Consider the following 13,581-nt stretch of genomic DNA (forward strand, 5'->3'; position numbering starts at 1 on the left):
TCAGACATTAGGGAAAATCATTCTATACTATGGTTTACTCTACATCGGTTGACTTATATCTGCTCAAAAAGCTTCTGACAAACCAGTACCTGTAAAACAAGACAAGACATTCAGAAAACATAGTCTATCTAATACAATCACCATGACTAAAATGGAAAGTTCCCAGACAGAGGAGATAGCGACCGCATCAGAGTGGAAGATGTTCGTCCAGTGGTTGAGTCCTTTTTCAAAAAGGATGACATTGGAACAGCAGAGATTAATGAAGGAAGGTGCACCTGATGATGCCACATCAACATTGATGGCAGAGATGATTTTGGACCTAATATCACTAGTGTCTAAATCCATTTTGGCAACTCTGCAGAATAAATACAGCCAAATAATCTCTGAGAACGTGTTCGGTCCAGTCTGGGCGAAGCACACTTCCTCTGACTTTGCTGAGGTTCTACAAGTAAAGGACCCTGTCCACTGTGACAGCTCAAATATATTAAACAACATGTTTGTTACAGAGGTTGCACAATGCATTTACTCTGCTATCAGCAATAGTGCGGGACACTTTGGAACCTGTATTTTGTGAGTGTGCGACTCCCCCTCACAGACTTAATGCAATGGTAGGACATGCCTTTAATATGTTGAAAGCTTTTATGAGCAAAATGAAAGACGTTTTGTGCTCACGCGACCACGTAAAACCACGAACAAGACAGGACATCTCCATACAGAAGGCTGCTGATGGACAACAAGAAATGGAAGATCAAGAGGAGGCAGATACTGATTGCTGCCAGTCAGCAGCCAGATCTGTGGAATCAAAACCCCGGACAAGGTCTCCAGAGCATCAGAGCACTTTGTGAGTGCAACAACCACAGCTGTGAAGGACATAATTACAAGTGAGGTCTGTGGACTCACAGAACCTCTACTGCAAGAAATGACAGACTCCGAGTATGATCAGCTGCAATCTGACACCTCACGGGAGATTAAAATTATTGCAGATGACATTACGCGGTTAATTGTTCAGGAGGTTAACAGTCTGGAAGAACAAGATGCTGCAAATATTAGTCCAGAACCCAAAGAGACAAGGACCAGCCCAGAACCCTACCCAGAACCGACAGAGACAAGTACAAGCCCAGAACCCACAGGGATGTGTTTCACCCCAGAAGCCAGAGGGACATGTATCACCCCGGAATCAAGAGAGAAACTGTCATTAAAAGGAGTGGGGAGCAAGATAAAAATCTTTTTTGCCACGCAGTTTGCCAAACTGTCAATACATCGCATGGCGACTCAACTAGACAACCAATTCCACCCTGACTCCAAAGTTAAAAGTGAGACGTCAATGCAGTCCTTTGTGACTGATGTTGACTCTCTTTTTGCAAAAGATGGTGTACAACAACAAGTTGGAAGTGAGGTTATTTATAGCAAATTGCGGGATATTTCCAACGGTAAAGACCAGGTGTTCAAAGAAGAGCTTACTGGTCTCCTCTACAGTTACGTCTCTGAGGGGAGGATTCCAGAGACTGTCCCAGGATCAAATGAAAGGACACTGTCTAATTCCCCATCCCGTGATACAGTGTATGGTGAAATACATTGTAAAGTGTGGCGTTACCTTGGACTGATAAAGTGGTGGCTGTGCACACAGGCTGGCATCCACAGTGACAAGATGAAAAAGGCTTTCAAGAATACTGAGTCACTATCACCGACCGCTACTCCGACATCCTCACCCACACCTACACCTACACCCAAATCTACACTTACGCATATGCCCAAATCTACACCTACGCATACGCCCAAACCTACACCTACGCATACGCCCAAACCTACACTTACATATACGGCCATACCTACACCTACATATACGCCCAAACCTACACCTACGAATTCGCCTATGCCCAAGTCTATACCTACGCCCAAACCTACACCTACAGTCGCAGTATCTGAGGAGGCGGCTGCCAGACCTGTGCAGAATTCAACAGCACAGGCAGAGAAAAATAAATGTTCCGTCAGGCTACTTGTGCAGAAGTTGGTTGTTATGGACCTTTAACAAAGCGAAGGTCAACACAACAATTGGACATTCAAAAACCATCATTGAGCGCCTGTTCGAAAAGATATGGGCTGAAGTCGAGGGAGAAGATTTTCAAATCACCAATGACACTTATAAACACCTGAGCAAGGCCATTTTAAAGGACATGTGCAAGAAGTGGGGCTGTGCACAGGACGTGCTGGTTTCAATGAATCTAGATGAACCAGCAGTTGACAAATGTATTGTCTCCTTCTTCAAAGAACACCTGATGAAACCAAAGAAGCAAAGTGCCATCAAAAGAGTCTTCTCCTCCATTCCAAAGTTTGGCCAGAGACTCTTTATTGTTTGGACTATGGCAGTGATTGGCCTCTGTTGTGAGGATTGCCTTTGTAGGACAGAGGACCAGTGAATGGCCTCCGTAGGACAGAGGACCAGTGATTGGCCTCTGTTGTTAGGATTGCCTTTGTAGGACAGAGGACCAGTGATTGGCCTCTGTAGGTCTGAGACCAGTGATTGGCCTCTGTAGGATGGAGACCAGTGATTGGCCTCTGTAGGATGGAGACCAGTGAATGGCCTGGCCCTAGGACGGAGACCAGTGATTGGCCTCTGTAGAACGGAGACCAGTGATTGGCCTGCGTTTATTCGGGTGCTCCGGTTTCTTCCCACTTTTCCTTTAAACCATGCAGCAATTGGGCATTTTAAAATATCTCCACCACAGCTTGGTTTTGTTATTAACAATAAACAACACAATTTAAAAAATTAAAATCTGCTTATCTCTCTTATCATTTGCTGTAAATATTCAACTCATGCAGAAGTTCTGCCGATTGAGTTTCACCCAGGTCAAATGTTTGTGAAGAAAATAACAAAAAAACAACGTGATCTTTTGCAACAGTGTTTTTTTCATGTGAAAGCCAACTGTTCTGGCATCAAAGTTATGCTCATGACCAAAAATAGTTAGTAGATAGAATAGGGTTAGGGCTGTTAAGATAAGATATGATTACAATACTCAGTTGCATTACTAAATTCATTTTAACCTAACCAATTTACCATCTAGAGATCCCTTTCTCCAATATTATGATTTTGTTGTGAGAAAGTGACTTTGACAATAACATTCAAACAATAATTCTGTTTACATTTGAGAGTTTTATACAACAGTTTCAAAATATAACATTCTATTAAAATCTTTGCAGTGTCCGTGTTCACCAAGTCTCCCTACTGTATGTGCACCCTACTGATAGATTTAAACAAATACAAAAATCAAAGCTGTTATAGTATTATACAATATATTTGATTATTAATATTGTCCAAAAGGTCTGTGATGTGTAACGTTAACCCATATATTACTTACAGGTATAGCCTAGCTCAACAGTTTTGACTTAAAGCATAGCCTAAATACTGGAACAGTGGAATGATAGCTAACGTTAGCATTGTCAAAACTACAGCAGCAACCACAACAACAACAACAACAACGACTTTATTTTTAGGTGTAGAAATGGAAAACCTTGTAAATTAGTTTGAAGAACAGTTAATGTTAGTTAGCTTACCCACTGGAGCTATTTCCCGACCCCAAGTTATATATGTTATGGCTGCAGTGGGGTTGTGTTTGCTACCTAACAAGTAAATCTACGCTAAGTTAAATAAGACCATTTTGGAGTTGGAAGTTGTATTTTTCACTTTATAACGTTCCACAGCCTTACTGCACACAATCTCACCGCCAGCCCTGAATCCACAGAGACGTGTATCAGCCCAGAACCCACAGGGATGTGTTTCACCCCAGAAGCCAGAGGGAAACTGTCCTTAAAAGGAGTGGGGAGCAAGATAAAAATGTTGGCTAATGAAACTACAACACTGTAGGCTAGTCTAGGCGACTATGTAGACTAGATAGAGCTAAAACAGAAACGACACATAACTAACTTGTTCGTGGTGTTTTATTTGGAAACAAGGATTCTTTGATTTCAGACATAAGAAGACATGACAGTAAAGGCTCATGCACCATATCTTTTGGACAGGTTCATAGGTTTACATAAAAAGACAAAAACATTATTTGAGAACTTAAACAGACTGGAACTGGAATGCTTCCAGTTGAAAACGACAAAAGAGCAATCAGAGAGTGCACTGGTGCCTAGCAACGGTTGCTTAGCTGCATTCCATGTTGGTGGGCGGAGCTTAGCTGGAACCATAGATAGGCTGGAACGTCCTTTGATCTGACCTCAGGTTCTAGAATGCCTTTCATCCTTTATCTATGCCTTTCATGAATGACATCATGACATTTTGCCTATAAGACAGATTCAGACATTAGGGAAAATCATTCTATACTATGGTTTACTCTACATCGGTTGACTTATATCTGCTCAAAAAGCTTCTGACAAACCAGTACCTGTAAAACAAGACAAGACATTCAGAAAACATAGTCTATCTAATACAATCACCATGACTAAAATGGAAAGTTCCCAGACAGAGGAGATAGCGACGATCAGAGTGGAAGATGTTCGTCCAGTGGTTGAGTCCTTTTTCAAAAGGATGACATTGGAACAGCAGAGATTAATGAAGGAAGGTGCACCTGATGATGCCACATCAACATTGATGGCAGAGATGATTTTGGACCTAATATCACTAGTGTCTAAATCCATTTTGGCAACTCTGCAGAATAAATACAGCCAAATAATCTCTGAGGAACGTGTTCGGTCCAGTCTGGGCGACACACTTCCTCTGACTTTTGCTGAGGTTCTACAAGTAAAGGACCCTGTCCACTGTGACAGCTCAAATATATTAAACAACATGTTTGTTACAGAGGTTGCACAATGCATTTACTCTGCTATCAGCAATAGTGCGGACACTTTGGAACCTGTATTTAGTGAGCGTGTGACTCCCCCTCACAGACTTAATGCAATGGTAGGACATGCCTTTAATATGTTGAAAGCTTTTATGAGCAAAATGAAAGACGTTTTGTGCTCACGTCGACCACGTAAACCACGAACAAGACAGGACATCTCCATACAGAAGGCTGCTGATGGACAACAAGAAATGGAAGATCAAGAGGAGGCAGATACTGATTGCTGCCAGTCAGCAGCCAGATCTGTGGAATCAAAAACCCCGGACAAGGTCTCCAGAGCATCAGAGCACTTTGTGAGTGCAACAACCACAGCTGTGAAGGACATAATTACAAGTGAGGTCTGTGGACTCACAGAACCTCTACTGCAAGAAATGACAGACTCCGAGTATGATCAGCTGCAATCTGACACCTCACGGGAGATTAAAATTATTGCAGATGACATTACGCGGTTAATTGTTCAGGAGGTTAACAGTCTGGAAGAACAAGATGCTGCAAATATTAGTCCAGAACCCAAAGAGACAAGGACCAGCCCAGAACCCTACCCAGAACCGACAGAGACAAGTACAAGCCCAGAACCCACAGGGATGTGTTTCACCCCAGAAGCCAGAGGGACATGTATCACCCCGGAATCAAGAGAGAAACTGTCATTAAAAGGAGTGGGGAGCAAGATAAAAATCTTTTTTGCCACGCAGTTTGCCAAACTGTCAATACATCGCATGGCGACTCAACTAGACAACCAATTCCACCCTGACTCCAAAGTTAAAAGTGAGACGTCAATGCAGTCCTTTGTGACTGATGTTGACTCTCTTTTTGCAAAAGATGGTGTACAACAACAAGTTGGAAGTGAGGTTATTTATAGCAAATTGCGGGATATTTCCAACGGTAAAGACCAGGTGTTCAAAGAAGAGCTTACTGGTCTCCTCTACAGTTACGTCTCTGAGGGGAGGATTCCAGAGACTGTCCCAGGATCAAATGAAAGGACACTGTCTAATTCCCCATCCCGTGATACAGTGTATGGTGAAATACATTGTAAAGTGTGGCGTTACCTTGGACTGATAAAGTGGTGGCTGTGCACACAGGCTGGCATCCACAGTGACAAGATGAAAAAGGCTTTCAAGAATACTGAGTCACTATCACCGACGCTACTCCGAATCCTCACCCACACCTACACCCACACCCAAATCTACACTTACGCATATGCCCAAATCTACACCTACGCATACGCCCAAACCTACACCTACGCATACGCCCAAACCTACACTTACATATACGGCCATACCTACACCTACATATACGCCCAAACCTACACCTACGAATTCGCCTATGCCCAAGTCTATACCTATGCCCAAACCTACACCTACAGTCGCAGTATCTGAGGAGGCGGCTGCCAGACCTGTGCAGAATTCAACAGCACAGGCAGAGAAAAATAAATGTTCCGTCAGGCTACTTGTGCAGAAGTTGGTTTTGCGGACCTTTAACAAAGCGAAGGTCAACACAACAATTGGACATTCAAAAACCATCATTGAGCGCCTGTTCGAAAAGATATGGGCTGAAGTCGAGGGAGAAGATTTTCAAATCACCAATGACACTTATAAACACCTGAGCAAGGCCATTTTAAAGGACATGTGCAAGAAGTGGGGCTGTGCACAGGACGTGCTGGTTTCAATGAATCTAGATGAACCAGCAGTTGACAAATGTATTGTCTCCTTCTTCAAAGAACACCTGATGAAACCAAAGAAGCAAAGTGCCATCAAAAGAGTCTTCTCCTCCATTCCAAAGTTTGGCCAGAGACTCTTTATTGTTTGGACTATGGCAGTGATTGGCCTCTGTTGTGAGGATTGCCTTTGTAGGACAGAGGACCAGTGAATGGCCTCGGTAGGACAGAGGACCAGTGATTGGCCTCTGTTGTGAGGATTGCCTTTGTAGGACAGAGGACCAGTGATTGGCCTCTGTAGGACGGAGACCAGTGATTGGCCTCTGTAGGATGGAGACCAGTGATTGGCCTCTGTAGGATGGAGACCAGTGAATGGCCTCGGTAGGACGGAGACCAGTGATTGGCCTCTGTAGAACGGAGACCAGTGATTGGCCTGCGTGGGTTTTACTCCGGGTGCTCCGGTTTCTTCCCACTTTCCTTTAAACCATGCAGCAATTGGGCATTTTTAATATCTCCCTACAGCTTGGTTTTGTTATTAACAATAAACAACACAATTTAAAAAATTAAAATCTGCTTATCTCTCTTATCATTTGCTGTAAATATTCAACTCATGCAGAAGTTCTGCCGATTGAGTTTCACCCAGGTCAAATGTTTGTGAAGAAAATAACAAAAAAAACAACGTGATCTTTTGCAACAGTGTTTTTTTCATGTGAAAGCCAACTGTTCTGGCATCAAAGTTATGCTCATGACCAAAAATAGTTAGTAGATAGAATAGGGTTAGGGCTGTTAAGATAAGATATGATTACAATACTCAGTTGCATTACTAAATTCATTTTAACCTAACCAATTTACCATCTAGAGATCCCTTTCTCCAATATTATGATTTTGTTGTGAGAAAGTGACTTTGACAATAACATTCAAACAATAATTCTGTTTACATTTGAGAGTTTTATACAACAGTTTCAAAATATAACATTCTATTAAAATCTTTGCAGTGTCCGTGTTCACCAAGTCTCCCTACTGTATGTGCACCCTACTGATAGATTTAAACAAATACAAAAATCAAAGCTGTTATAGTATTATACAATATATTTGATTATTAATATTGTCCAAAAGGTCTGTGATGTGTAACGTTAACCCATATATTACTTACAGGTATAGCCTAGCTCAACAGTTTTGACTTAAAGCATAGCCTAAATACTGGAACAGTGGAATGATAGCTAACGTTAGCATTGTCAAAACTACAGCAGCAACCACAACAACAACAACAACAACGACTTTATTTTTAGGTGTAGAAATGGAAAACCTTGTAAATTAGTTTGAAGAACAGTTAATGTTAGTTAGCTTACCCACTGGAGCTATTTCCTGACCAACTATGTAAGTTAACGTTATGGCTGCAGTGGGGTTGTGTTTGCTACCTAACAAGTAAATCTACGCTAAGTTAAATAAGACCATTTTGGAGTTGGAAGTTGTATTTTTCACTTTATAACGTTCCACAGCCTTACTGCACACAATCTCACCGCCAGCCCTGAATCCACAGAGACGTGTATCAGCCCAGAACCCACAGGGATGTGTTTCACCCCAGAAGCCAGAGGGAAACTGTCCTTAAAAGGAGTGGGGAGCAAGATAAAAATGTTGGCTAATGAAACTACAACACTGTAGGCTAGTCTAGGCGACTATGTAGACTAGATAGAGCTAAAACAGAAACGACACATAACTAACTTGTTCGTGGTGTTTTATTTGGAAACAAGGATTCTTTGATTTCAGACATAAGAAGACATGACAGTAAAGGCTCATGCACCATATCTTTTGGACAGGTTCATAGGTTTACATAAAAAGACAAAAACATTATTTGAGAACTTAAACAGACTGGAACTGGAATGCTTCCAGTTGAAAACGACAAAAGAGCAATCAGAGAGTGCACTGGTGCCTAGCAACGGTTGCTTAGCTGCATTCCATGTTGGTGGGCGGAGCTTAGCTGGAACCATAGATAGGCTGGAACGTCCTTTGATCTGACCTCAGGTTCTAGAATGCCTTTCATCCTTTATCTATGCCTTTCATGAATGACATCATGACATTTTGCCTATAAGACAGATTCAGACATTAGGGAAAATCATTCTATACTATGGTTTACTCTACATCGGTTGACTTATATCTGCTCAAAAAGCTTCTGACAAACCAGTACCTGTAAAACAAGACAAGACATTCAGAAAACATAGTCTATCTAATACAATCACCATGACTAAAATGGAAAGTTCCCAGACAGAGGAGATAGCGACGATCAGAGTGGAAGATGTTCGTCCAGTGGTTGAGTCCTTTTTCAAAAGGATGACATTGGAACAGCAGAGATTAATGAAGGAAGGTGCACCTGATGATGCCACATCAACATTGATGGCAGAGATGATTTTGGACCTAATATCACTAGTGTCTAAATCCATTTTGGCAACTCTGCAGAATAAATACAGCCAAATAATCTCTGAGGAACGTGTTCGGTCCAGTCTGGGCGACACACTTCCTCTGACTTTTGCTGAGGTTCTACAAGTAAAGGACCCTGTCCACTGTGACAGCTCAAATATATTAAACAACATGTTTGTTACAGAGGTTGCACAATGCATTTACTCTGCTATCAGCAATAGTGCGGACACTTTGGAACCTGTATTTAGTGAGCGTGTGACTCCCCCTCACAGACTTAATGCAATGGTAGGACATGCCTTTAATATGTTGAAAGCTTTTATGAGCAAAATGAAAGACGTTTTGTGCTCACGTCGACCACGTAAACCACAAACAAGACAGGACATCTCCATACAGAAGGCTGCTGATGGACAACAAGAAATGGAAGATCAAGAGGAGGCAGATACTGATTGCTGCCAGTCAGCAGCCAGATCTGTGGAATCAAAAACCCCGGACAAGGTCTCCAGAGCATCAGAGCACTTTGTGAGTGCAACAACCACAGCTGTGAAGGACATAATTACAAGTGAGGTCTGTGGACTCACAGAACCTCTACTGCAAGAAATGACAGACTCCGAGTATGATCAGCTGCAATCTGACACCTCACGGGAGATTAAAATTATTGCAGATGACATTACGCGGTTAATTGTTCAGGAGGTTAACAGTCTGGAAGAACAAGATGCTGCAAATATTAGTCCAGAACCCAAAGAGACAAGGACCAGCCCAGAACCCTACCCAGAACCGACAGAGACAAGTACAAGCCCAGAACCCACAGGGATGTGTTTCACCCCAGAAGCCAGAGGGACATGTATCACCCCGGAATCAAGAGAGAAACTGTCATTAAAAGGAGTGGGGAGCAAGATAAAAATCTTTTTTGCCACGCAGTTTGCCAAACTGTCAATACATCGCATGGCGACTCAACTAGACAACCAATTCCACCCTGACTCCAAAGTTAAAAGTGAGACGTCAATGCAGTCCTTTGTGACTGATGTTGACTCTCTTTTTGCAAAAGATGGTGTACAACAACAAGTTGGAAGTGAGGTTATTTATAGCAAATTGCGGGATATTTCCAACGGTAAAGACCAGGTGTTCAAAGAAGAGCTTACTGGTCTCCTCTACAGTTACGTCTCTGAGGGGAGGATTCCAGAGACTGTCCCAGGATCAAATGAAAGGACACTGTCTAATTCCCCATCCCGTGATACAGTGTATGGTGAAATACATTGTAAAGTGTGGCGTTACCTTGGACTGATAAAGTGGTGGCTGTGCACACAGGCTGGCATCCACAGTGACAAGATGAAAAAGGCTTTCAAGAATACTGAGTCACTATCACCGACCGCTACTCCGACATCCTCACCCACACCTACACCTACACCCAAATCTACACTTACGCATATGCCCAAATCTACACCTACGCATACGCCCAAACCTACACCTACGCATACGCCCAAACCTACACTTACATATACGCCCAAACCTACACCTACGCATACGCCCAAACCTACACTTACATATACGCCCAAACCTACACCTACAGTCGCAGTATCTGAGGAGGCGGCTGCCAGACCTGTGCAGAATTCAACAGCACAGGCAGAGAAAAATAAATGTTCCGTCAGGCTACTTGTGCAGAAGTTGGTTTTGCGGACCTTTAACAAAGCGAAGGTCAACACAACAATTGGACATTCAAAAACCATCATTGAGCGCCTGTTCGAAAAGATATGGGCTGAAGTCGAGGGAGAAGATTTTCAAATCACCAATGACACTTATAAACACCTGAGCAAGGCCATTTTAAAGGACATGTGCAAGAAGTGGGGCTGTGCACAGGACGTGCTGGTTTCAATGAATCTAGATGAACCAGCAGTTGACAAATGTATTGTCTCCTTCTTCAAAGAACACCTGATGAAACCAAAGAAGCAAAGTGCCATCAAAAGAGTCTTCTCCTCCATTCCAAAGTTTGGCCAGAGACTCTTTATTGTTTGGACTATGGCAGAGATTGGCCTCTGTTGTGAGGATTGCCTTTGTAGGACAGAGGACCAGTGAATGGCCTCGGTAGGACAGAGGACCAGTGATTGGCCTCTGTTGTGAGGATTGCCTTTGTAGGACAGAGGACCAGTGATTGGCCTCTGTAGGACGGAGACCAGTGATTGGCCTCTGTAGGATGGAGACCAGTGAATGGCCTCTGTAGGACGGAGACCAGTGATTGGCCTCTGTAGGACGGAGACCAGTGATTGGCCTCTGTAGGACGGAGACCAGTGATTGGCCTCTGTAGGATGGAGACCAGTGATTGGCCTCTGTAGGATGGAGACCAGTGAATGGCCTCTGTAGGATGGAGACCAGTGATTGGCCTCTATAGGACGGAGACCAGTGATTGGCCTCTGTAGGATGGAGACCAGTGATTGGCCTCTGTAGGATGGAGACCAGTGAATGGCCTCTGTAGGACGGAGACCAGTGATTGGCCTCTGTAGGATGGAGATCAGTGATTGGCCTGCGTGGGTTTTACTCCGGGTGCTCCGGTTTCTTCCCACTTTCCTTTAAACCATGCAGCAATTGGGCATTTTTAATATCTCCCTACAGCTTGGTTTTGTGTTTAACAATAAACAACACAATTTAAAAAATAAAAATCTGCTTATCTCTCTTATCATTTGCTGTAACTATTCAACTCATGCAGAAGTTCTGCCGATTGAGTTTCACCCAGGTCAAATGTTTGTGAAGAAAATAACAAAAAAAACAACGTGGTCTTTTGCAACAGTGTTTTTTTCATGTGAAAGCCAACTGTTCTGGCATCAAAGTTATGCTCATGACCAAAAATAGTTAGTAGATAGAATAGGGTTAGGGCTGTTAAGATAAGATATGATTACAATACTCAGTTGCATTACTAAATTCATTTTAACCTAACCAATTTACCGTCTAGAGCTCCCTTTCTCCAATATTATGATTTTGTTGTGAGAAAGTGACTTTGACAATAACATTCAAACAATAATTCTGTTTACATTTGAGAGTTTTATACAACAGTTTCAAAATATAACATTCTATTAAAATCTTTGCAGTGTCCGTGTTCACCAAGTCACCCTACTGTATGTGCACCCTACTGATAGATTTAAACAAATACAAAAATCAAAGCTGTTATAGTATTATACAATATATATGGGACCATTTTGTATAATGAGTACTTTTAATTTGATACTTAATTTTTTTTTGATAATACTAAACATTTTCTTAAGTTTGATTCAAGGACTTTTTCAATTGGGGTATTACCAAATTTAATAAACTTGTTATCCATTATTGATATAAAGATTTTTTCAAATGACTTTTACCTGATAAATGATAAATTCTCAAATATTACTGACATTTAGATGAACTAAATTACGTCCACCAACAAAAACCTACATAGATTATATATGATATGCTGATATCATTGTGTATGTCAATGTGGTATCCTGCATCAAGGGAAGTCGGTCCTAAACAGGATTACAAAACAGACTATCCATTTCCATTAGGTGTGAGACCAAATATATAAATTATAGGAAAAAATGAAGTATATTCTGTATAGCTTACTTGACAAGCATCAAATTAGATTATCTCATATGCATGTTATTATTTAATCCTGTTTGCTTAATTTTTCAAACTTTAAAATTAAACTACAGCCCATAGACTACTTCTCATTTTCGTCAACACAAAATAATTCAAAATACCAAGTTTTTAGGGAGTCCTATTTCTGCTTCTGCATCTATTTTGAAACTTTCTTTTTATATCCTTTTCATCGTGAGTCTGACACAGACGATTTGATGCATTTTAGATGGATAAAGTCAGCTCAATGGTATAAGGATATTTGATACAATCTTGGTGTTGAGTGTAAATGTTAATTGTCCATATCCAGATGTTATCTGGGTGCAAGAGGCATTGTAATGTAAGGTGTAAAGAGGACACTGTGTTTGTCAGTTCAGTTGGTTATTATTCATCATCTGAATCATTTATAATATATACTCTTTATTATGCTCCTCTTATGAATTTATTTTACCAGGCAGTTGCATAATCAAAGCCTCAAATTTCAGCTGGCACACATATTATGGTAATGAAAGGGTATGGTAAAATAAGTCTTAATTGGTGAATTGGTGTTTTAAAAATTCAGAAAACAAACTTGTATGACAGTTTGTCATTTGGCCAGCCATTTTACAACCGTCCAGGCCCTTTATAATTAGAGCGATCCAGCAATAATAGTGTTAGTAGTCAGAGGTGTCAAGTAACAAAGTAACTTTACTGGAGTAATTATTTTATTCAGCTTTATCCTATGTACTTTTAATCAAGCAAGATTTCTTACACTTTGGGCTATGATAACTTGTGATTGACATTTCTAACTATCTTCAGACTTTTTTCCAATAATGTAAATAATCATTAGTTGCAGACCATGTTGCAGACCTATACAAAAGTTTTTTTTATAAATAATAGCTCCACCTCAACCAACTGCAACAGTCACAGGGGGTATTTTTCTGCATTACTGCAGTACTTTTACTTTTAATACTTTAAGTATGTGTTCCTGATTATATGCAGGACTTTTAGGCAATTTGTAAGTGTAGACTAGAGTATCTTTACAATGTGACTGTGGTATTGCTACTTTTACTTAAATAAAATATCTAAATACTT

This window comes from Perca fluviatilis, chromosome 5, assembly GCF_010015445.1.
Source record: "Perca fluviatilis chromosome 5, GENO_Pfluv_1.0, whole genome shotgun sequence".
In the NCBI taxonomy this organism is placed as follows: Eukaryota; Metazoa; Chordata; class Actinopteri; order Perciformes; family Percidae; genus Perca; species Perca fluviatilis.